This window comes from Triticum urartu, chromosome 3, assembly GCF_003073215.2.
Source record: "Triticum urartu cultivar G1812 chromosome 3, Tu2.1, whole genome shotgun sequence".
Lineage (NCBI taxonomy): Eukaryota > Viridiplantae > Streptophyta > Magnoliopsida > Poales > Poaceae > Triticum > Triticum urartu.
In genome coordinates this window covers 184,825,710-184,837,208 of record NC_053024.1, presented here as the reverse complement: position 1 = coordinate 184,837,208, position 11,499 = coordinate 184,825,710, and positions in this window count along the sequence as shown.

The following is an 11,499-nucleotide window of genomic DNA, read 5'->3' as shown; positions in this document are numbered from 1 at the left end:
CTCAACAGCCCGGAGAGTCAGCCCAAAAGCTTTGGAACAGGTTTCTTACTAAAAAGAACCAGATTGTCGACTGTCCGGACGCCGAAGCCTTGGCAGCTTTCAAGCATAGCGTCCGTGACGAATGGCTCGCCAGACACCTCGGCCAAAATAAGCCGAGAACGATGGTCACATTAACAAACCTCATGACCCGCTTTTGCGTGGGTGAGGACAGCTGGCTAGCCAGATGCAGCACCAGCGACCCCAGTACATCCGAAGTTAGAGATGGAAACGGGAAATCATGGTGCAATAGCAATAACAAACGCCGGAATCAAGAAGACAGCAAGAAGGGCACGGCAGTAAATGCCGGATTCAAAAGCTCTCGGCCAGGTCAAAAGCCGCCCCCTAAAAGCACCAGGGATGAACTGTCCAGCCTCAACAAAATTCTGGACCAAGTATGTCAGATCCATAGTACCCCTGGTAAACCTGCTAATCATACCCATAGAGAATGTTGGGTCTTCAAGCAGTCCGTCAAGCTCAACGCCGTACACAAGGGGGAGGATACACCAAGTGAAGACGAGGACGAGCCCCCCAAGCAAGACACGGGGGAACAAAAGAAATTTCCACCAGAAGTCAAAACAGTAAACGTGTTACACGTGATCAAGGGAAAAAACAGCGCGGCGCCCCCAGGAAAATATACCCAAGTCCCTGTCACCGTGAAATCCTGCCACTGGTCGTCTCAACCGATCACTTTCGACCATCGCGATTACTCAGCAAGTATCCAACACGCAGGATGGGCTGCCCTGGTATTAGACCCAGTAATTGGCGGATATCACTTCACACGAGTCTTGATGGACGACGGCAGCAGCCTAAACCTAATATATCAGGATACAATCCACGGGATGGGGTTAGACCCAACACAAATTCGCCATAGCAATACTATCTTTAAAGGAGTAACGCCAGGCCCAGGGGCTCGTTGTACGGGCTCCCTCCTACTACAAGTTATATTCGGCTCCCCCGGTAACTTCCGTCGTGAGCATTTAACTTTCCACATCGCTCCGTTTCAAAGTGGCTATCAAGCACTGCTCGGACGCGAAGCTTTCGCTCGCTTTAATGCAATACCACACTACGCCTCCCTCACACTCAAGATGCCCGGTCCACGCGGCATCATTACAGTGCACAGAAATATCAAGCGATCTCTGCGCGCCGAAGAGAGTGAGGCTGCCTTGGCCGCCGCACACTAAAGGCGCCCGGACAAGCGAAAGCATCCAATAGGTCGTCAAGACCTCAGATACAACTAAACAAGTCCGGCGCCGCTATTTATACGGAATAAGTGGTCACACCCCTATTTGTCAATACAAGGGGCTCAACGCGCGTAGACAAGTGGCAATTTCTTATCATCTTGAATTATACATGGTTTCTTTAAAAAACTATCTTTTTGCACGACAACTTTTTCACTTAACTTCCTCTCTTTTACAGACGATCATCGTGCTACACCCGTCCAGGATACGGCACAACGGAGACACAGGCGTGGACGTGCAGCAGGGACCCACTCCAAGGATTCTTTTTAGATTAAGACCCTGCGTAAACCTTTTTTACTGTCTCTTGTTGATACATATCCACCGTTGAGAAGGATGCTGACGTCTTGGCATGTGGCCACGCCAGAACAATGCACGTACCTGGACACAAGGGGCTTCTTACAAAGGCCACTATTTAGGCCCGGTTTATACCACAAAGACCGAATACCTTAGGGAGTGTTCGGCGTTGCGAGTTTGGCCCTATATGCATCAGCTCCGAATCATTGTCTTTGGTCAAATGTTGGGTTTTCCCGGCTCCTGTGTTTTGGTGCCTTACGTCCCGCCTTGCCGGCTAAGGTAGCACCAGGAGAACTACTGCGATTGTGCCCTGGTTCATCCGGACGAGCACCTCGGTAGAGAAAGCCGAAAACTGACTGTCATGATATAGCGTGAGACTGGTCAACCACTCGATGACCTGTGGGAATGTTAGAATTCCTCCGCCTTAACGAAGGGCCGTTTTCCGGACAGGCATGTACGCACCCCGGAATCGGGAGAGTGCGGAGCCACCAGGGGCTATCTAGTAGCCCCACTGTCAAACTCCTATGGCCAAGTGAAAGTGCTAAAGCATTATAGTCCGGTTGCCTCGCTCGCTCCGCTATCACCTCCTTAATAGGACCGAGATGTTGGGTTAAGTGTGAACGTGTGTTTTTGTGAGCACCTCCGCATTATATGCGTGGGGGTTGAAGCCGACGACTGCAATCTTTCAGGTTATACACATGTATACGTAAACGGCCGCCCAGGAGGCATCATATTACTTTCAGGCAAAAGTATAAAAATAGCCTTATAAAAATTTATAAAAGCATTTTGCTTACAATGATATTACATATCACTCAAACATAATATTTTTTGAGCACTGGGTCTCTATCAAACGGGCACCCTCAAGAACTTCTTCTAAGTAGTGCTCGGCAGCCTTTCGACCTATAGCCGAATCCCGCGCTGCAACATTGGTAGCATCCATCTCCGCCCAGTATGCCTTAACACGGGCAAAGGCCATCCGTGTGCCCTCTATGCACGCCGACCTCCTCATCGCATTAATGCATGGCACCACGTCAAGGACCTGCTGCACCAAGCTGAAATAGCTGTTCGGTTTTGACCTTTCCGGCCATAGCTGATCCACAACAGACCTCATGGAGAGTCCGGACAACCTATTTAGTTCGGCCCATTCGGCCAATTGGTCAGTCAATGAAAGTGGACGCTCGGGAGAATGGAATTATCTCCAAAATAGCTGGTCTACTTCACGGTTCGTCTGACCCTGGAAGTACTTGGCCGCATCGGCAGCGCTCGCTGCCAAATCCATATACACATCCTCCGAACTCCACAGCCGATCCAGAGGGGCATACCGTGGATCTCTGAATTTCCTTCGCAACATAAAGGATTTCCCAGCTACAATATCCCCGGCTTTCCGCAGCTCCTCCTTCTTTGCCCTCATAGCAGAGCGGAGATCCTTTTTCGTCGCAGTAGCCTTCTCAAGGTCCGATGCCTTCGCTTGGTTTTCCTTTTCAAGAATCCGACAACGGTCGGCGGTGGCTTTTAATTCTATAGCCATCTTGGCCATCTTGTCTTGGGTCTCGCCATGCGCGGCCTTCTCGGCTTGCAACTCTTCGGCCGCCTTCACAGCAGCCGCATTACCCAACCTCGCTTGTTCCTTGGCTCGAGCAAGTTCTGCCCGCAAGGCTTCAACAGTGGCAGCTCCATCTGTAGTCACAACATATTAAAGATACTGGCATCATGCTGCTCTTCCTATGTGGCGTTTACCAGATAATGACACTTACCCTGTGCCTCGTCAAGCCTTTTGTTAACAAGCTCGATGTCGGCGTCTGCCACATCCAACTGCCGTTCTAAATGGGCAAACTCGCTAGTCCGGCTAGCCACCGGAGCTTCCATCACCTGCACATAGAGGCGGTATGGTTATTTCCTGGGAATATGATCCTTTGTTCGTCGTCGGAAACAACCAGAGTCTCAGGGGCTACTATCTACACAGGGCACACCTAGCATGTGCAGGATTATCATACATTCTTTTACGTACCTCAAAGCCTATCAGTAGACTCATAAAAAGCTTCATGCAATCCGCTTTCGGTGGACGATATTCTCTCCATCAGCGTATTCATCAGCACACGGTGTTCATCTGAGATGGCCGCGCGCCCCACCAACTCCCTCAGAACATCCGATCGCACACTAGACGGTGCCGAACTCTTTTGTCTGCTCTCTTCGGGAGCCGGACACTGGGAGCTTCGGGGGTCAATGGGATTATCTCCTGGCCTCACCGGACTCGGAGAGGCCCTCCGCGACGACACTTCAGGGTCGCCTGCTTCTAGAGCGGAGGAGTCCGGAGAAGGCATTTCGCTCTCCATCATCTCTGGAAGAAGATCCCTCGAAGATGAGCTCATTTGAGAGGGGCTAAGGCCCGAACTGCAAAAATATATGCGATGGTTATTTTCTCAGAAGAAAAAGATGGCATATATGTACTATTAAAAGTATTTCGGGTCACTTACGACTCATGGGAGAATTGATCCCCCCGCGGACTTTGTGCGGCAACAGCGCCCCCCAAGGTAGGACCCTCTGTGGGAGACTTCTTCTCCCGTTTGGAAGCTTCGGCTTCCGAATCCCCGGGCGCAGTCCTTTTCCTCTTCTGGTCGTCTTCCTCTATGGAGACGCTCGCTCCCTCAGCTAGAATGGGCAGCGTTGGGGGCCCGTGTCCGCCCGCATTATCCTCCACAGTATCTTCCTTCAAGGGCTCCGGGCAAGGTGCGGTCTGGAGCATCTTTTCCAATACCGGATTTTCCAAACCCTCAGGGAGGGGGGCCAAACACCGAATCAACTTCGCCTTTGTTAGCCAGTCCTGGTCAAAAAGCGAACTTTCAGAAATAACTTCGTAACAAAAGGAGAGGTAGTATGTTCGGCCGGAAGATGCCTTACCTGTTCGGCGGCGCGGTTACTACTCAGGCCCACGTCCTCGGTGGTTTCCGGACACTCCACCTGAGGTCCGAAGAATGACTTGTACATCTCCTCGTGCGTCAGGCCGGGAAAATTTTGAATGGCACGCGGTCCCTCGGGATTGAACTCCCACAGGCGAAGAGGCCGGCGTTTGCAGGGCTGGACTTGACGAACCAGCATAACCTGTATTACCGCAACCAAACTGAAATCTCCACTGAAGAGATCTCGAATGCGGCTTTGAAGTATAGGCACGTCCTTGGCTGGACCCCAGCTCAGACTTCTGCTGGTCCATAACATCAGCTGTGGTGGAGGGCCCGAGCGGAAAACAGGGGGGCCGCCCACTTGGCACTTCTAGGAGCCGTGATGTAGAACCACTCCTGTTGCCACAATTCAGACACCTATGGGATGGAACCTTTGGGCCACAGAGCTCCCGTCATCTTGCATATTAAGGCACCTCCACACGCTGCATGTTGACCCTCGACCATCTTCGGCTTCACTTCAAAGGTCTTGAGCCATAGGCCAAAGTGAGGGGTAACCCAGAGGAAGGCCTCGCATACGACAATAAATGTCGTGATATGAAGAAAGGAGTCCGGAGCTAGATCATGAAAGTCTAGCCCATAGTAAAACATCAAACCCCTGACGAAAGGATCCAGAGCAAGGCCTAGACCTCGGAGGAAGTGGGAGACGAACACGACGTTCTCGTTGGGTTCGGGGGTGGGGACGGCCTGCCCTTGGGGAGGCAGCCGATGCAAAATCTCGGCGGTCAGATATCTGGCCTCCCTCAACTTCTTGATGTCTTCTTCCATGACGGAGGAAGGCACCCATCGGCCTTGAAGGCTAGATCCGGACATGACTGAAGGTTCGGAGCACCTGACCTGAACTTCGGGCGTTTGAGCTTGAGGTGGGGGAAGGATTCGATTGAGCACGGGAGGGAAAAATAAAAGCCTTGTCCCCTTTATAAAGAGGGTGAATATCAAGCGTCCTCTCCGTGTCCGTTTGGACTTGCCTATAATCTAGGAGTCCTAGAAGCGGTTGGGTTACCCACGCCCGTATTGATGATAATCCCGGAATAAGGGGACACGATCTCTGCTTTAACAAGACGTGCCAAGGAAACCGCCTCGCATGACGCGCTGAGGTGGGATAATGAAACGACTCGGATAAAGGCTTGGCCGTGGTGTGTCACACTACGGAATATGTCAGTAGATTAGATTTGTGTAAATATTATTCTCTCTATGGCAATATGTGGAAACTTATTTTGCAGAGCCGGACACTATCTTTGTGTTCAAAATCTTCTATGAAGTACTTGGAGGAGGAACCCGCCTTGCAATGCCGAAGACAATCTGTGCGCCGGACTCGTCGTCATTGAAGCCTAGTTCAGGGGCTACTGAGGGAGTCCTGGATTAGGGGGTGTCCGGATGGCCAGACTATACCTTCAGCCGGACTCCTGGACTATGAAGATACAAGATTGAAGACTTCGTCCCGTGTCCGGAAGGGACTTTCCTTGGTGTGGAAGGCAAGCTTGGCGATACGGATATGCAGATCTCCTACCATTGTAACCGACTTTGTGTAACCCTAACCCTCTCCGGTGTCTATATAAACCGGAGGGTTTTAGTCCGTAGGACAACATACACAACAACAATCATACCATAGGCTAGCTTCTAGGGTTTAGCCTCTTCGATCTCGTGGTAGATCTACTCTTGTACTACCCACATCATCAATATTAATCAAGCAGGACGTAGGGTTTTACCTCCATCGAGAGGGCCCGAACCTGGGTAAAACTTTGTGTCCCTTGCCTCCTGTTACCATCCGGCCTAGACGCACAGTTCGGGACCCCCTACCCGAGATCCGCCGGTTTTGACACCGACACTTGGCTAGTCGAATCCTTGGGTACCCTCCGCACCAACAACTTTTGCAGGGAGTTTGTTTCATTAGTTTTCGTTTTGAACATGGGACTGGGCATCCCGAATACCAACCCCTCTCATGAAAGGACAAGTGAATGAACACTTATCATAAGAATAAACTGCTTAGCATGGAAGATACTGACCGCCCGTTGTTGCTCCATGAGCGGTACGGGCACAAAAAATGCTTATTTGAATGATTAGAGGTGGCACATGCAAATTTACTTGGAACGGCAGAGTCATACCGCATATAGGTAGTTAAAGTGCAACTAATCCCCGGGTGGTTTGGTAATTAATAACAACATATGCATCATTGAACTAATGTCCATTCAAAGATAATTTCAGGAAAGTTTGATGTAGGCATGGCAAGGACATGTGATTGTGGACCCCTGATACGTCTCCAACATATCTATAATTTTTGATTGTTCCATGCTATTATAGTATCAATCTTGGATGTTTATTATGCAATTATATATCATTTTGGGACTAACCTATTAACCTATTGCTCAGTGCCAATTGTTATTTTTGGCTTTTCAGAAAATCAGTACCAAACAGTGACCAAACACTACAAACTTTTTTGATGGTTTTTTTTGGACCAGAAGGGACCCTAGAAGCTTCAGGAGAAGACCTGAAGAGTCATGAGGGAGCGACAAGCCTGCCAGGTGCGCCCCCAGGCTTGTGGGCCCCTAGTGGCACCTCTTGACCTAATTCCACTTCTATAAACTCCCAAATATTCCCAATACATCAGAGAGCCACCCAAAAAACTTTTTCCGCCACCGCAAGTTTCTATTCTTCGGAGATCCCATCTGGAGACCTTTTCTGGTACTCTGCCAGAGGGTGAATCAATCATGGAGGGCCTCTACGTCAACCTTACTACCCTTCCGATGATGTGTGAGTAGTTTACCATAGACCTACGGGTCCATAGCTAGTAGCTAGATGGCTTCTTATCTCTCTTTAATCTTTAATGCAATTTCTCCTCAATGTTCTTGGAGATCTATTTGATGTAATCCTTTCTTGCAGTGTGTTTCTTGGGATCTGATAAATTGTGGGTTTATGACCAGATTATTCTTGAATATTATTTGGGTCTTCTCTGAACTCTTTTATGCATGATTGTTATAGCTTTGTATTTCTCTTCGATCTGTCTGTTTGGTTTGGCCAACTAGATTGATTTATCTTGCAATGGGAGAGGTGCTTTGTGATGGGTTCGATCTTGTGTTTCTCAATCCTAGTGACAGAAAGGGACATGACACATACTTGTATCGTTGCCATTAAGGATAAAAAGATGGGGTTTATTCATATTAATTGGGTTTACTTTGTCTACATCATGTCATCTTGCTTAAGGTGTTATTCCGTTCTTTATGAACTTAATACTCTAGATGTATGTTGGATAGCGATCGATGTGTGGAGTAATAGTAGTAGATGCAGGCAGGAGTCGGTCTACTTGTCTCAGACGTGATGCCTATATACATGATCATTGCCTTGAATATCGTAATAACAATGTGCTTTTCTATCAATTGCTCAACAATAATTTGTTTACCCGCCGTATGCTATGTTCAAGAGAGAAGCCTTTAGTGAAAACCATGGCCGTCGGGTATATCTTATCATATATTAGAATCCAAAAATACCTTGCTGCAATTTATTACTTTCATTTTATTTTGTGTTTTTGTTTATCTATCTATCACTACGAGATTTAATCCTTGCAATTAACCGCCAAGGGATTGAGAACCCCTTGTTTGCGTTGGGTGCAAGTATTTCTTATTTTGTGTGTAGGTGTTGTTCACGAGGTCTTGTGTGGTTCTCCTACTGGATTGATAACCTTGATTCTTAACTAAGGGAAATACTTATCTCTATTGTACTACAACATCCTCTCCTCTTCAGGGAAATCCCAACGCAACTCACAAGTAGCAACCCCTCAAAATGCTAAGGAAATATATTAGCAAAAGCTTCAAGACTCTAATTTTTGGTTAAGTGATCAAAGATCACATTGAGTCCATATGAAAGCCAATAATATTAAAAGTAGACAAGGTTTTGATCATGAGTCATTTGCTCAAGTGCTTGAAGATATTGCTCCAAAACTCTCAACCACTTTCCCACATTCCAAATTGTCCAAAACCCCAAGTCTATTCTCAGTCCCACCAAAATGCTCCCATCTGGACCCATTGAGATACTCAAGACAGTACCATAAGCCAAACCCTAGAAACTTGGTACAACCGAGATGACATTTTGTCCCACTGAAGTGCATGTGCCAAGTTCCTGTAAACAATTGATTTCACTTCAGAATCACCGAGTGAAACCAATCGTAATTACCGAGATGAGGTACTACTTAGGTCATCGCTAATCGGTCTCACCAAGTGGATCCATCCATCTCACCGAAATGTCTAACATTTGAATCTTTTGCCCAGGTCGGTCTCACCGAGATTTCGTTCGGTGTCACCGAGTTATGCATAAAGTGTGTAATGGCTAGATCTTTGGTGATGGCTATATATACCCCACCCACACCACCTACTCTCAGTGAGAGCAACCAAGACGAAACTACACTTCACATATCCATTTTCTGCGAGAGAACCACCTACAGTTGTGTTGAGATCAAGGCATTCCACTCCAACCATTTGATCCTTGATTTCTAGCCCCCTCAAGTTGCTCTCCACTCCAATCATTCTCCCACCACCATGCAAAATATGTGAGAGAGTGATTGAGTGTTGAGGAGACTATCTCTTGAAGAACAAGAGCAAGGAGTTCATCATCAACAACATCTATTACCTTTTCGAGAGTGGTGTCTCCTAGATTAGTTAGGTGTCACTTTGGAGCCTCCAAGTTTGGAGTTGAACCAAGGAGTTTGTAAGGGCAAGGAGATCGCCTACTTCGTGAAGATCTACCCTGAGTGAGACTAGTCCTTCATGGGCGTAAGCCATGATGGAATAGACAAGGTTGCTTCTTCGTGGACCCTTCGTGGGTGGAGCCCTCTGTACAATAACACCACCTATCGGAACCACGCCAAAAATCATTGTGTCTTCATTGCGTTTGATATCTCCGATCCACACCTTTAAGTTCATATGCAAAGCCTTACTTTTCGCTGCCCACTACTCTAGACTTGCATGTTCAGATTGCTGCTTGACTTGGGTTTGTTGCTAAAACTTGTCTGCAACTAAAATTGGGAAAATGCTAGGTTTTTATTTGTCAAGTAGTCTAATCACCCCCCTCTAGACCTACTTCGATCCTACACATAGGTCGGTTATATCTAAGGGTAAACGTGCCAAAGATCGCCTCTAAGTCTTGGAGTGTGCACCACATCTTCGGTAGATTCCTTCTTGATGCTCGTGGGCCTGGCAAACGTGGTACACTGGTTGATAGTCCCATATGACCCATAATAATGGGAGCCGACATGGCTAGTACCACTAATCCAGGACACCATCATCATCTCAGGAAAAACGCCTAATTAGTATGCATGATACTACCTATGATACTCACATTATGACCAACCTAATGTGTTACCGTCACATAGCGCTTCCCAATTAAAAATGACTCTACAAAGTAATAAATGAAGGTCTCACTATTGTCACACATATAGCACTACTCATTTATGGAATTAGTAGCATAGACTAATAACTTACTACTTCCTCCATCCGGGTGCATAGCCGGTACGCGTAGTTCTAAGTCATTGATTTGACTAATTAAATATTACTCCCTTTGTCCCATAATGTAAGACTAGTGTCAAAAAACGTCTTACATTATGAGACGGAGGGAATATTAAAGGAACGAGTAGCTAATGTTTGGTTCATAGGATAGGAATATTGTAGGAATAGGAACTTCATAGGAAGTGAGATGATATGCATCTCAATTCCTATAAAGAAAGAGATGTCATTTGATGCATAGGATAGGAATTTTTCTATTGAGTCTTAGGCCTCCTTTGGTTTGGAGGAATTTTGTAGGATTTTCATAGGATAGGATTTCTATAGGAAAAATTCCTTCAGAGCTCTTTGGTTTGTAGGAATGAAATCCTATTCCTATGGAGGAATTCTTCCTATCCTCCACATTTCATAGGAAAATAAACATTAGCCTAGACTCAATGGAAAAAATCCTACGGTGTGAATCAAAGGGCATCTCCTTTTCTATTCCTATGCATAGGATTTGAGATGCATGTCATCTCATTTCCTACGACTTTCCTATTCCTATGATTTTTCAATCCTATGAACCAAAGGAGGCCTTAGCTAATGTTTTTTCCTCCAAAATATGAAGGATTTATTCCTATCCTACATAGGAATAGGAATCCATTCCTACAAACCAAAGGGTTTCAAAGGAAATTTTCCTTTGCAAATCCTATTCTATAGAAATCCTATGAAATTCCTACAAACCAAAGGAGGCCTAAAGGGGAAGTTTCCTCCCTTAACTTTCATTGTTAGGTAGGCGAGGAGATTCGAACCTAGGTGGCTTGAGTGAAAACAGAACCTATGTGTCACCAAAAGCATATCATTAGTGTCATATAGGGATGTAGTTTCTAAACATATATTTTTTTATTACATATTCCCATCGTTCGGAAATACTTGTTGTAGAAATGGATGTATCTAGTCGTATTTTAGTTGTAGATATATCCATTTTTGCGACAAATAATTTCAAGGTATATGGGAAGTTTTTGCAAGGTACAATTTTTTTCATATAGTGTCAAAAAACATGGAGACGGAGTGGATCTCGGCCCTTGCCGATGGGAGGGCTCTGTTTTTAGATTTTTTTTTTGAGCTTTGTTAGGGTTTGTGTCCTGCTCAGGAAGGCGAGACGGCGACAGCTCCTTGAAGATGAAATACAGGGCCCCCCTCCTAGCCCCTGTTCCGGTGATGCGTCTAGCATCATCGGTGGGCGCGTGGAGGTGTGTCTCCGGCGGATCTGTCTTTGATGGATTTGTTCGGATTTGTTCGTCGTCCGTCTTTGTTCATGTGTTTTCAGGTTGGACCCTTCTGATCTACACTCTTCATCCACGGCTGTTGTTGTTCTGGTGCGTTGGTTCTATGGGGCCTTAACACGACGATTTCCTGATTGTTTACTACAACAACGTTTGCCCGGGTCCGGCGAGGGAGGGACAATAACAGCGGCGCGCCTTTCGGCTCACTTCAGTGCTTGTA